General features: G+C 39.9%; 1 protein-coding gene across 2 annotated transcripts in view; it reads left to right on the top strand.

Moving 5' to 3' along the window:
- The window catches only part of DAB1 (Dab, reelin signal transducer, homolog 1 (Drosophila)), a 1,330,586-nt gene that overhangs the window by 373,774 nt on the left and 941,576 nt on the right, over positions 1–15,236 (top strand). For both annotated transcript variants that reach the window (XM_011973852.1, XM_011973851.1), the window contains exon 2: positions 8,861–9,023. The gene's annotated coding sequence lies outside the window, so the exon portion shown is untranslated. The remainder of the gene's footprint in view (positions 1–8,860; positions 9,024–15,236) is intronic.

Below are 15,236 nucleotides of genomic sequence, written 5' to 3'. Positions count from 1 at the left end.
CAGTTTTAGCCCACATATTATGAGCCAAGCACTTTCCTTGGCTCTGTCAATACCAAAGTGAATCAAGCCTCATCCCTTCTGCTAGCCTGGGTCTTGGTTGATTCACACATTCACCAGGTTTTGGGGTCAGTAGTTGGTATAGCCACATGCATGCTTTCCTCTGTAATAGTATCTCTTTTATTTTAGGAAAACTGGGTTTTGATAGCTCTTTCATAGGCTGTAAAGTTATATAACATTTTGTTGAAATTCTGCAGATATTTTTAAAAACAGCAGTATGCATATTTGTGTTTGCATTCACCATTGTTATGAGGATATTATCTCAGAACTCAGTACCTTTCTCTGACTTTGATCCTATTCTTTACTCCATAAGGGCAGGCAGTGAAGCTCTGTATTTAGTATTAGCTCATTGTCCAAACTAGATTACTGTGCCAGGAATTATTCTAGGAATACAAAAAAAGTTTAAAATGTGGGCGTCTACCTCTCAATGAGTAGTTACTTCTTATTTTATGAATATGTCAACCTTTCTTGCTACACTGTATGCTTCCTGAGGGCAGGGACCAGGGCTGTCTGGGTCCTCACTGTATCCCGAGTGCTTGACACAGAGATCCCAGTGAAAAGTATACAATACTCTAATGGTTGATTTAGTTGTTTCTGGAATATCTAGAGGCAATAATATAATGGTTAAGGCCACAAGTCTGTAGCCAGACTGCCTGGTTTCAAGCCTTAATTCCAACATTAACTAGCTGTGTGACCTTGGGCAGATTACTTAGCTCCTCAGCTTCTTCATCCATCATATTAGGATAATGAAATCATACTGTTTACCCCCATAGGTTTGTCCTGGGGATTAAATTAGTAAATATGCATCACAGCCTTGGACAACAGGGTTTGGCACACAGGCACTAGGTAAGTGTTGGCCATTGTTACCCATAGTTACCCATTAGACTTGAGTATCATTTATAACTTGAAAAGGACTTATTTTTTAAGGAAGAACACTAGTCCTTCACTATCTACTTTTTTTTTTTCAGCTTTCAAAGGGCTATTGTGCATTTTAATCTTCCCTTTTCAGGATTATATACAGCCATACAGGTGTGAGCACTGCAAGCCTTTTACAAACTTTCATGAGGAGCTGTACGTCTACATTGTAGCAATTTGCTACAATTTGCTCAGACCAATTTATGTATGTTGTCTTTAAATTGTGTGATGTGAGTGGATTATTTGAATGGGCTGTAAAGTTTTAATTGGTGCAGCTGATAAACCTTCCCTCTCCCACCCCCTACAAACCCTTGGGTGTTTCATGTTTCACGGCACATGGCAAAATTAACTCCTGACTGATCCTTTCCCTTTTGCTGTTGCCCCTTACAAACCTTTCTCCACAGGGCAGCCAGAGTGATCTTTTCAAATGCAAATCAGTTAAGATACTTCTGCTTAAACCCTTCTAGGTTTTTTTCCCATTGCACTAAGAATCCAATCCAGACTGTTCCCTGTGAAGTACAAGGTTCACCTCACACCATGTGTCAAGCACGTCAGCTTCCTTTAGGTTTCTAAAGCATGCCAAGCTCCTTCTAAGACCAGGGTGTTTACCTTTGTGAATCCTTCTACAATATTCTCTCCTGGTGATTCGGGAGGTTGGCATTTTCTCATCTTTGTGGGATCAATTTAAGATGTCACTTCCTTAAAGAGGCCTCCCCCAACCTCCCTACCTAAAATGAGCACATACCATATCTCCCCCTGTCAGCGGTGGCAAATCCATGCAGGTCTGCAGCAATCTCAATTCTTGCGTCCTTAGAAGAAAGAATTTGACTGAGTGACAGAGAGCAGAAGGAGAGACAGAGCAAACTGTAGAGCAGGAGTGACTGTTTATTAAAAAGCTTTAGAGCAGGAACAAAAGGAAGGAATGTCCACTTGGAAGAGGCCCAAGTGGGCAACGTGAAGAAGACGTGCAGGGTCTGACCTTTTGATCTGGGGTCTTACACGTTGGCATACTTCCGGGGTCAGGTGTCCCTTCTCCCCTAATTCTTCCCTCAGGCTTGGCTGTCCACACGCGCAGTGGCCTGCTAGTGCTTGGGAGAGCATGCACAGTGTGTTTACTGAGTTGTATGCATGCTCAATTGAGGCGTTCTTCCCTCCCCAGCCGGATGCCCCTAGGAGGCCGTATACAAGTTAAAACGCTGCCATTTTGCCTCTTAGTGCTCAGGTGTCAGCCCTCTTACCCAACTCCTGAGATCTTATCAGGAAGGTACTGATCACCAGTTTCAGGTTTTTCCTATCTATAGAGCGCCTGCCTTTCCTTGGTACTGGCTGCAACCAATTATTATTTTAGAGAGACAGTTAACAACCTCCTAACCATCATCTGATGGTGACCTGACATTCCTGGTGGTGGTGGGAGCCTTTCCTGCCCTGTTTATGTCTGACTAGCTACTTGCTATAACACCCCTGCCACCCCATTATTCTTTATTTTAGCATGCTGTTTATTTCCTTGTTACAGCATTTCCTGATCTTAATTATTTTATTTCCTTATAGGTTTGTTTGTCTCTTGCTGGCCTTTCTTGATAGACTGTATGCTTCCTGAGAGCAGGGACTAGGGCTGCCTGGCTCCTCACTGTATCCTAAGTGCCAGGCACAGAGAATTCCAGTGAAAAGTACAGAGTACACTGACAATTGATTGAGTTGCCTCTGGAATATCTAGAACAAAAAATACACCATTTGATTTTGGCTTATGCTCTAAATGTCATTTGCTAACTTACATGATTTCTATATTTTCTCCCCTGTAATACCCCCTCAAAGACTGGAGAGATGGTGTGTATGTGTGTGGCTGTTATCCAACCTGTCGTTTCCAGACTACAGACCTACTATGCCTCCAGCCCCCTAACTCCAGCACATTTTTTTCATTTTTTGACTCAAACCTCTAAGACCCTCCAGAGTCCTTAGGAAGCACCCCTCACCCCGGTCTTAATCATCACTTGCTCCTCCTACTCGCCCATAGGCTCCATGCCACTCTTCCTGCTTTCTATCTCTTCTTTCTTGTATTCTGTGTTTCCTCTTGTTTCTTCTTCACTTTTCAGCCTTCTTATGAGAAGAAAGCCCACCACTTTGAATGATCATCAGCCAGTCAGAACATTCCTCTACTCTAGTGATTTCTTCCTGCCCCCCTCAATTTGCTGTACCATCTGCGAATCTGAGGAGCTTGTAGAAAATTTCCTGTGTGCAAGCTCACCCACATAGACTGTGATTCACTAGGTTGGGGTGGAGCCAGCACTTCATTAACGTATAAAGTTCCGCAGGGAACTCCAATATGCAGCCAGTCTAAGAACCAATTCTCCAATCTATGTGAAGAGTGCCTCATACTAACTGGGCCTTTGGGCTCTTCTTAGAGGCCTGTCCATAGCTTCCCTGCATAAAGATCCTGAGCTGTTCTGGGAGCATGCAGGGCAGAAGGCTGGTCCCTTGATAGCCACCAAGACTTTGCTGTAGTCAGGCTTAGTGACATATTCCCAGGCTTGTTACACTGTTGTCTTGTTCATAAAAAATATGTTTTAGCCTTCTAGATATCTAGTTTTGTAAATCAGTGTCAGGTATAGAAAGAATCCTGTCACTTGAACAGCATATTCAATAATTTTAAAGGTCAAGACCTGTGTGGAAATTAGCTTTCAGCTATTGAAACATACTGACTTATACATACATAACAGAAAATATGGTCCTGTGGCACACTGGATATTTATGCATATATAAATTAGCCTGCTAGATATACTGATAAGCAATATCTCAAGTACTCACTGGTGATCATGACCAGCATAGTAGGAAAACAGTGAAAGCGCAGAAACAGGTTTCGTCTTAAGGACACTGCAGTAATAGCTCTTGATTATAGAGTGCCTACTTTACGACAGGCACTATGCTGCAAGTTAGTTTACCTGAAATACTCATCACAACCCAGAAAAGTAGGAAACATAAGCTCGTGAAAGGAAGGAAACTCACCCAGGATAATACAGTAAAATGTGCTAGTGGCAGGATTCCATGCCAGACGTTCTGAGCTCAGGCACTGCCAGCTCTCCATCACACACTCCTTACCATCGATGACACCAGTGTGCAATGAGCATGCTCCCTGTGAATGGGTACCCAGGAACAGGGCTGCCCACCTAGGAACAGGGCTGCCCACCTAGGAACAGGGCTGCCCACAGAGGAGGGTAGGAGAATCTGTCCCCAGAACCCTTGCCCACACTAAATATTCTTTACTTTTTAATGAGTATTACTAATTTGACAAGTAAAATATGATGCACATATTAATTTAATTTACATATTTTTTTCAGATGTTGATGCAGATTAATTTTCTCATTTGTACACTATCTGATTTAAGTCTATTCTATTGGTGATAAAACACCAGGACAGGCTTGTTTCTTTGAACAATTAAAGTAAGAAAGGGGAAAGAATAATAAGCTTTTGAGCACTGATTTTATATTTATCTATCAATTAGTCATCAAGGTAGAGAAGAACAAATTCTTAGTCATCCTCACCAAAAGATTGCAAAGCACATTTTGTTTCTTTTTTCAATTGGCCAAAAATTGTGTCTTCTAACCGTTTGGTGTCTAGCAGTAAAACTGAAGTCACTAGCAAAATGTCTGTTTTGATAAATCGGGAACAAAAAGACCAAAACTAATGACTTCCACAACGGAAGGTGCCCTGGGAAATACAATATAGAATAGTGGAATCGAGGGCTTGTTTACTATGATTCTGTATATCCATCTGATGGGGAGTATAAATAGGTTTCTTTACACAAAGGGACCCAGGGAATGGTGAATCGGGGAATAATTGACTTGTCTCGGTATGTTTGTGAATGTGCATTTTTATCTGATGGCAAATATGCTGTTGGCCTTTGAGTCAGACACCCACCATAAAATTTCCTCAGCTTCATATGAACCAAGATAGTGTGCCCATCCCCCCTCAAAGAAAACATTTCAAATTAGCATTAATCATCCAATGTCGTGGTCGGGGCCCTACGGTGAAAGCCACCTACTGCAGCTAAATGCCATTCAGCAGGCAAGCAGTGATTTGCAATATAATTTAAATGAAGAGTTGGTTTCTTTTCCTATTTAGAACACACCAGTATGGAAAACTGATTGTCAGACATTCTGGTGATGTGCATCAACTTGGCTATTCACTCAGAAAATGAAGTTTCCTGAGACACCCGCACATTTAATTTATTTTTTTCCCTATGAAGTTAACTTCAGCTTGTTAAATACAATGACTATCCAAACCACAGAAAAACCAACACCATTAATTTTAATGCTTATAATGTAATGGAAGGAGATTATATTCATTTGGGATTTTTCTCCTTTTAATAGAATGTTTACTTGCCCCTCTCCTTATGAGTTAATTATTATCTTCTCTCCATAATGCTCTGCTTGTATCTGAGCAGCAAACAGAGTCTGTTAATGTCTTGAGTTTATAGATTACTGGTGATTCTATCATTTTGCAATGTCTGTCACTAAAGCATCAATAGCTTGCCAGTGTGGTAAGTGAATATGTGACTGATAGGAATGCAACTACTTCCTTACATAACTCTCCTGTCTATTTTTATAAAACATTTAGTTTTAGCACAGTGTCTTTTCTATGTATTGACTGGCATATTGAAGGACTTTTCAGTAAATTATACAGTAGTGAGTTAAGAATTGGTGACTTCTGTTATCATTTGGGTATTTATGTTTAATTCATCAGTTTATTCATTTAATAGACACTTAGTGAGTACCTGGCTTATTTCAGTAGTGTGCTGAGTATTAGGGATTAAGACATAGTCCCCATGTTCAGGGAGCCCACAGTTCTGAGCAGGAATTGCCATAAGGAATTGCAGCATAGGCTCAATGAGATGAGTGGTACCAAAAAACTGGGTATAAAGGGTAATAGAGGGTGCAATGGAAGAAGCTTTTCCTGGAAAGAAGACTACCAAAGAAAGCTTTGCAGATACTGGAGCTGATCTTGAAGTCCCAGACCTTGAGTTCTTCAAGTTGGCAGTAGAATGATTTGTGAGGGAGAGAGGGGACAGTAAAGGCAGAGGGAACAGCATATGCAAGGTAGTGATTTTAAAAAAAAAGAAAACAAAGTAGTGATGAACACCTATTGAAAACCTTCTGTATGTTTTTAAGGAATAAAAGCTGACATTTTCCAAACTTACCGTTTGTCAACCACTGTTTCAAATTCTGACATCTGCAAACTCAAGCCTCACTATGACTCTTTGAAGTAGGTATTATCAGCACTCCTTTTTACAAATTAAAATACGTGCCTGGAGAGATTCAGTAACTTGCCAAATGTCACACAGCTGGTAGGATCAGGAAAAAGACTAGAACTCAGGTTCTTTAAGTCCAAAGTCTACAAGTTTAAATATTACACTAATATTTCAGTGTAATATGGCATCTTTGCTCTTTAGATCCCTTACTCCAGCTGTGCAGAGAAGACATGCAAATAGTGGCTGCCATTCATGACAGTGTCTAAGAGGGGATAACAGCAGCAGCTATGACTTACAGAGAGTGTTAAATGAGATATGAAATGTTAAATGAGATATGAAGTATACGAAGGGCTTAGAACAGTGCCTGGTACATGGCAAATAATTTGTTAACTGCTGGGGTTATGATGATTAATGTGTTAAAGGTAGTAGAATATGCCAGGTGCAGTGGCTCACGCCTGTAACCCCAGCACTTTGGGAGGCTAAGGCAGGTGGATCACAATGTCAGGAGTTTGAGACCAGCCTGGCCAACATGGCAAAACCCAGTCTCTACTAAAAACACAAAAATTAGCTAGGCGTGGTGGCGTGCACCTGTAATCCCAGGTACTCCAGAGGCTGAGGCAGGAGAATTACTTGAACCTGGGAGGTGGAGGTTGCAGTGAGCTGAGATGATACCACTGAGAAATTTGGAGTTGGTGGCATTTGATGTAGACCTGGACTCCTTAATCGATCATTTCAGCAAGAGAAAGCAGAATGCAGAGATGAAAGCTGACTGGAAAATTCCATTATGTTTAAGAACAGTAAATAAACTAATTTGATTAAAGCAGAGGTCTTTAAAGAGAAGCAGAAAGAGTAAGATTAAATAGGAGGGTAGAAATTGCTTATAATTAATTATATTTGTTGAGTGACTGGTACTGTTTATACTTTGGTTTTAGTCATCATAACGTTTTCCTAGGATTATAGACTCATTTTTTCCTTTTGAAGAAAATGAGGCTCAGATAATTGATGTGATATTTCTCAGGTCATCCAGCAAGAGTAGTTAAACTTGGACTTGAACTCAGACCTGTGTTAAAGTGCCATGTGCTTTTGACCACAGCATACTTTCATTTTGCAGCTCTGATCTTTCTAACACATCATCAATATTTATAGAATAATTTTTCTAGTGAAAGGGGTAGAAAAAAAGTAAGAACATATTTTGTTAATGTTTTCTTCTTAGGGTTCTGCTTATCAATCACTATAGCCCAACATTTCCCCAGTTAATAGCCTGTGTCTGCTTTCATTAAAATAGAAAGAACTGGTCTCTCTGTTTGATTTCCTATACACACTTACACCCCTCAGGTTTCCTATTTGTGTGTATCTGTTATAACATATACCATCAATAATAAGCCATTGCCTGAAATGAGAGCTAACAGTTAAGAGTATGGACTTTGAAGGACTGCAGGGTGCCAGGGCTAGAATCCTGGCTCTGCCCTTCATAGCTGTGGTCATAAGCAACTTTTCTACATTCTCTATACTTCTATTTCTTTATCTGTTTAATGACAGTTATAATAGTACCTACATTATTGGTTTGCTGTTTTGAATAAGTGGATTAGTACATATAAAAACTAAAAACTATGCTTAAAATGCTATGATAATTCATTTAATATTAGCATCATTGTGGCTTATAATCTAACATCTATTGAGATGAAGATCTGTGATTAGCTCTGTCCTTGATCTGTTTGTGTTTCTATAAAGGCATATCTGAGACTGGGTAATTTATAAAGAGAAGAGATTTATTTGACTCACAGTTCTGCAGGCTATACAGAAGGCATTTTGCCAACATCTGCTTCTGAGGAGGGACTCTGACTGCTTCCCCTCATGGTGGAAGGGGAAAGGGAGCCTGCATGTGCAAAGATCACACAGCTAGAGAGGAAACAAGAGATAGAGGGGAGGGAGGTGCCACGCTCCTTTTAACAACCAGCTCTCATAGGAACTAACAGAGCAGGAACTCACTCATTACTGTGAGGATGGCACCATGCTCTTCATGAGGGATCCACCACGTGACCCAAACACCTGCCATTAGGCCTCACCTCCAACACCGGGTATCAAATTTCAACATGAGGTTTGGGGGACAAACATCCAAACTATAGCAGTGAGGATATGGAAAAGGCATTCCTTCATACATTTGCTGAAGAGCATGTAAAATTTTACAAACTTTGTGAATGGTAATTTGACAATATCTATCAAAATTTAAAATACACATTTTCTTTATCCAATAATTCTGCTTTAAGGTGTTTATCCTACAGATAGATTCATCCAAGTGAAAAAGTACAATTTATACCTTTTGAATTTTAGACTGTGTACGTATAACCTAGTCCAACATTTTAAAATAAAGATGAATGAGCATGTTTGCTTTTATTCATGTCCTTCCCATAACCTAGCACAGTGCTAGGCTCAGAAACCCTGACAAGTTCCCTTTTGTTTAGCCCAGCACACGTCCTGTGGCTCTCTGTGCCCCATGACCACCTACCCTACATGTACCATGCACACTTTCAAATCATACACTTCATCCTGAACCATTCACTTCAAACCCCATTGTGATAACTATTGTACTTTATCTTCTTTCTCCTTTGGTTTGCCTTCAAAACTGACATCACTTTTTCATTGCAGCTATTTCCTTGGCTTCTCTCCATGACGATTCCTGACTTGTGGCCCTGGCAGTCTTGGGAAGACATCATCCAGCCTCTTCAATCCAGACCCTGGGCCCCTCCTTTCCCCAGGATCGCCCCCACCCAGCCTGGACACATTGACTGAACTGTTTTCTAGGACACTGGTGAGTAAAATGCTTGGCTACTTCATGAAAACAGTTCCAATCATCCCCTCCCAATACCATCTCCTCCACTTTTGAGCGTGATTTTGTTTCTTTCAAAAGCGGCTCCAGTACTCTTCCTTTCTGGAACTGCCTCTCCTGTAGTTAATACCTCAAGGTTCATTATTTGTTTAATCACTGACTTATTCAATGAGGTGGTAGCCAGCAGAATCTGAGAACTGAAAGGTGCATGCCTTTGTCCCCCTCCTGTGTGGTTCCATTCAGGGTTACTTGTCTCTGACTTAGATTGGAGACTAAATGGATTAGAATAAAACCAATTTAAGGGAAAAAAGAAATGTTCACAGAAACAGAAATAGAGAGTCCTGCTATCTTGGCTGCCTAAGATCTGCAGGCCTCACCAAGGAATTTAAAAAGTAATGTTTCTTATCATAAGTGACAGAAATATGCTGCTTTCTGCATCAATAGATATGAAGATTAAAGGGTCTGACCGTATTAAACAATTTTGCACAGCACCAGGCACTCTGGGCTGTGCTCTCTGCCTTATTACCCTTCATCGTGTGGCTATTTCAGGCCCAATTTAAGAATACAATGCCGTCTGGCTTTGCAAATTGACATCCTTTAATTTAAACTGTCTTGTGGGAGAATTAAGAAATTATGGAACAATTATTCGCCCTCAGTTGAAAGCTGGATGACATCCTGAGATTCTTGTACATTAGCCATTTGAATTGATTAAGTCACGTAATTGAATTACACCTTTGCCCCCATAATATCTTGTGGCACATATGTTGGTGGTTCTTGTTGGGAAATGCTTCCATAAAAATAGGAGAGGGGTTGGTATTAGAGATTGACCTGGATATCAAAGAAAACCTCAGAGCAGAGTGGGCTGACACTCTGAGATTCTGTGAGGGAGGTTGATTAACAGAGCAAGTGTTCTATTTGGAGTTGCAATGGAAGTTCACAGATCAAAACTGTATGCATGATACAGTGTACCTCCTTCCTTAATCTCTCTTTGCATTGTCCTTGAACATTTGGCTTCAGTGGCTGGCATTCATTCTCAAAGCTTTTTCTAACATTTCCCATGGACAAAAAAACTGGGTTTGGTGTACCTTCCTTTGTCTTACATGGTTTTCCAAATATGCTTCCATTAGAGTAGCTACCACACTGGTGACAGGTTTCTTTCACCAGGCAATGAGGCTGGAAACCATGTCCAGCTTACCTAGGTTAGTAATAGCGCTCAATAGGTGTTTGCTGAGCGAGGTTTTATTAGTAAGTCTCCATGGTTTTGTCTCTGTTTCCTTTTGTTTCATGGTGTGAAGGGAGGTAGAATCTGTTAGTAATTTTGTAAGCATCATTCTTAAGTAGGAGTTTTTTTCACTACTTGTGTTATTAGACAATTTCATAGAGGGTTTATTAAAGGCCAACTCTATCTGCTTAACACCTATGAGGCGCCTATTATGTACAAAAGCTAGGTTAGATGCTGAGGGGAAAAATTAGCCAAAACATACTTCCTTTTCTTTAGAGGAGCTCAAAATCCAGTGGGGAAATTGAAGAGGTCTGTGCAAGAAATAGCTCTGGTGACTGAGCAAGCACGTAGGAGGCTGTTCCATAGTCTGGGACTCTGAGAAGGGGCCATGGTACATTCCATTTCGTTCCTCTCTGAAGTTCGTACTGTCGTTGGTCTGCCCTGTGCCCCCTCCCACATCGTCCATTTTGGAATCCAGCAGAGAAGAAAACTCGTAGACGAATGTCCTGTGGACAGGCTGGATGTGTGCCTTTCATTTAAAAACTCCTCTAAAGGAGAGAGGTTTTAAAGCACTGTTTCCCCTCACCCCACCCCCACACTGACTTCCAACTCTCTATCACACTGTGCAGCATTCTGGGTCTTCCTATTCTTTGTCTATTCTGTGTGGCACAAGAATCTCTCTTTTTAAAGGCTCTTTACGTTTTCTTTACCTTTATCAAAGAACGCTCTTGGAGCTTTAAAACCCAACCACAGCTATCTTCCTGAATATTTCTGTGGGGAAGGGATTAATCAAGCCTGTCAAACATTGAGCTGTAAAACCTTTAATATTTCTAAAAGGTTTAAAGCCAGCATATTTATCACATGCATCATTGAGAATAATCTTTCCTTTTATAGAACAAATTAAATGTTCACTGTAAAATATTGTGGTGATGAGCACAGTGGGTGAAAGACGCATGCAGGGGCCTGATGTGATATTGCAATGGAGATTCTGGTTAAATCTTTCCCTGACATCACCCTGCTAGAAACCACCCATCATCCCCCACACATCTATTTATATGAATGCTTTATACTGTGGAATCCTAGAATCTTGGTGCTCAAAGGGAAAGGGGCTAATATTTGTTGAGTGCCTGCTATGTCATGCATTGTGTCTGCATGCTTTAAGTGGGCTTCCACATTTTAATTTTCTAAACAATCCTTTATAATAGGGACTGGCATATCTGATTTATAGATAAGGAAACTAAGATTCAAAAAGTGAAGGAATTCTCTCAAGATCACATAAATATTTATTTGCAAATCTGGGACTTGACCCTATGCCCAGCTAATTCTTTCCCTCTGTTTATGTGGCAAATGCCTAGCAAATGTTTAGCAGAAGGCAGGTGCCCACTAAAGAGTTGCTAAAGTTATTATGACTGTTAGCATCAAAGTCTCTGGAGATTTTTATTGAAAGATCATTATTCTATAGACAGAGAGACAGTGAATATTGTTGTGCCTGATTCTGGGAATCTGAGATGTCTAACCCAGCAGTAGCGGTAGTGTTCCTTAGGGTAGGGAGAGACTCACTTGGGACTTTTGATTACTATAACTAATACAAACACTGTATTTTGTTGTTTATAAAGTGCATTCATGTGCACAGTCTAATTTAATCTACTCAACAGCTTAGTGAAGTAAAGTCAGCACTACTGCCATTTTACAGGTAGGGAAACTGAGGTACAAAGACATGATAAATCATACCCAGGTCATTCAGCTAGAAGCAACTTGTGCTCCAACTCCATTCTTCTTATTCGAAAGCCACCATCTTTCTGCTAATACTTTAAAACCATTTAGTTATTATTCCTAAGAATTCAACAAGTAAAATAAAGAGGTTTTTATGTTTTGAAATTTTATTGATATCAAATGTATAAAATTTCAAAAGAGCACTTTAACGACTGTTTCGATACTGGATTTCAATTTAATACATTGATTCAAAATCTTTTGCAAACACCATTCTTTTAAAATATCTGAAAGAGTTATATGGTGCTTTGTAAGAATCCATATATAATAAGTTTTTCAGCTTTGTTCAGTTATAATTCGCAAAAAAATATAAAGTATTCAAGCTTGCAAGGACTTTAGAGACTGATGACTCTTGTTTTTCGATTAGATAACTGAGGTATAGACATTGAAAGTAGTGTGACTGGAGCCCAGGCAAAATACTGGGATAACAGAGAACAAAGATACATTCATTCAGATAGGGATGGGTGGTATGAAACCATGGAAGGCTTCACTGAGGAGGTGACTCTTGATGGTGTCTTGAAAGGAGGAGGATTTTAGTAGGGGGAGAAGAGTCAACGAGTGAAGCTACAACAGAAGAAAAGAATGGCCATGTATGAAAATGATAACATGATGGTTCTATGGGTGGGGGCCCTTCATGGAAGCTCAAGTTTGTTGTTTCAATATAATTAGTTGTATAATTGCATTCCCAGACTGCCGCATAGGGCTGCACACACATGTAATTAGACCCCCTACCAGCCAGACGGCGTCTTCTGCACGCCTCCACTTTAGACCTCCAGCTTTGTAGCAGAGCAGGCAACCAAAAGAGAGGTCCTGGGGCTCGGAATATTTGCAGTTCCAAACTCCCCTCTTCTATGAGCATACCTCTCTGTGTTTGCCAACTGTACTAGGTGGGGGAAACAGACAAAAGACTTAGAAGGAGGAACAGCTTTCTCTTCCTAGGTTACTATGAAGACAACAGGCCCATTTCTGGAACTGTTGGGTGGGCGAGATGTTTCACTAGTTTACATTTAGCAAACTGTAATTAGCGTCAGCAGGAGAAGAGAAATGACTGTGTTGGGAAACTCCACTTTCCTCTGCGCAACAGCCGCTGTTCGGAAGGGCTGTTCCTTGCATTTGGGCTTCTGTGATGGGGAAGCAGTGTACAGCTGCCTTTTATAGTAGCAGTGGGCTTGTTCTGGGCATGAAGCTCTTAACTGCAGCAGGGGACAGAGGCCAATGGATGATCCTCTTTGAATGGCAGAGTGAATCTTGCTTAGGTGTCAGCCAGGTGGAGTCACTGGGCTCTTGTAAGGTTTCATTCATTCCATAAATACACCTAAGCCCACACCCACATAAACCCTACTGTGTGCTGAAAACTAGGCTTGATTTTTAGGAGCTACAGATCCCCACAGGCCTCTGTGAAAGGGCATGCTGGCCAACAGAAGATTAATGGCTAGATACACAAAGTACCATCTGAGGCTTCTTAGTTTGGGGACCATTGAGTAAATCAGACACTCACTGTATTCGTTAGGATGAGTAGTGCTAGCTGCCTTAACCAACAACATAATTTTAAAAAGTTCATTATGGTACTTAATACAACCATTCAGAAAGCTAGGTTTCCCCATCTTATCTGTGTCACCATCATCTTCAACATGTGGCCTCTAAGGTCTCTGAAGATGGGGAAAGAGAGAGGAAGATCATACTTGGGAGATGTTTAGGGACCATTTCTGGAAATGGCAGACAGCCCTTCCACCCATATTCCATTGGCCAGAATTCAGTTATATGGCCCAATTTAATTGTTAGGGGAATGTAAATGTAGCTTAGCTATGTGCCCAGGACAAAAATGACATAGATGAAGAGATGCCTGCACTCCTATGTTTATTGTAGCACTGTTCACTATAGCCAAGACAGAATCAACGTAAGTGTTCATCAACAGATGAATGGATTAAAAAAGGAGATATAGATACAAAATGGAATAATATTCCACCATAAAAAAGAATAAAATCCTGTCATTCACAGGAAAATGAATAAGCCCGGAGGACATTATATTAAATGAAATAATCCAGGCACAGGAAGACAAACATCACATGTTCTCACTTGTATGTGGGGGCTAAAAAAGCTTATTTTATAGAAGTAGGGAGTAGAACTGTGGTTACTAGAGGCAGGGAAGGATGGAGGGAGGAGGGAATAGTGAATTTGGTTAATGGATACAAAATTACAGCTAGATAGGGAAAAAAGTTCTAGTGTTCTACAGCACCGTAGGGTAGCAATAGATAATATTTTATTGCATAATTTCAAGTAGAAAGGATTTTGAACATTCCCAACACAAATTAATAATAAATGTTTGAGGTAAGAAATATACTAAATACCCTGACTTGATCATTACACATTGTATACATGTATCAAAATATCACTTTGTACCCCATTCTGTCTATCAAAAATAATTTTAAAAAGTGAAACAGACATAGTCTTTTCCTAACATGTTCCATTAAAGTCAGTTCCCATTCAAACAAATGCAAGATCATCTAAAAGAATTACCCTTTATTACCATTTTGAGGAACCTTTCCAGGAAAAATGCTCTTCCAGCGCAGAATGAAACTCAACTGGTGAGAATGTAATTAACACAAATTATCTGGAAGTGTCTGAAATGACTTCATAATTCTTCAGTCCAGAATTCCTCTTATGGTATTTGATCCTAAAAATATAAATAACAAAAATTTCTGAACAAAAAATTTATTTCCACATTACTTGTAATGTTGACAAAAGGCAAACAACCAAAATTTCCAAAAATAAGATTTTACTGAAGTTCTTCACGCTTAAATAATGCAGTCATTAAATAAAACATATTTCTAAAGAATTTTTCATATTGTTATTGACATATGGACATAAAGATAGGCTTCAGAACTTTATATACAACAGGATTCCAATTTTGTTCCAAGCATGTTTAGGTGTGTAATTATAGACACCTGAAAAGACTAAAGACAATGCATTAAGATATTAAGAGGAAACCTCTCTACATAGCAGTATAATAAGGGCTTTTATTTTTCTCTTTATATTTTTTTCTTCTAAATCTGATGCAATGATGAGTATGCATAGCTTTTGTAACTATAAAAAATAAATCAATTAGGATTTTTAAAGAATGAAGCAGAATGAAGAATGAATTTGGACTAGGACTGACTCAGGATGAAGAGAATTATCCCAAGTGCTTCAGGTGGGAACAGCCA

Source organism: Mandrillus leucophaeus, unplaced genomic scaffold (assembly GCF_000951045.1).
Source record: "Mandrillus leucophaeus isolate KB7577 unplaced genomic scaffold, Mleu.le_1.0 Scaffold14, whole genome shotgun sequence".
NCBI classification, from domain to species: domain Eukaryota; kingdom Metazoa; phylum Chordata; class Mammalia; order Primates; family Cercopithecidae; genus Mandrillus; species Mandrillus leucophaeus.
Note: the sequence above shows the minus strand (reverse complement) of the source record. Positions and strands in the feature narration are given on the sequence as shown.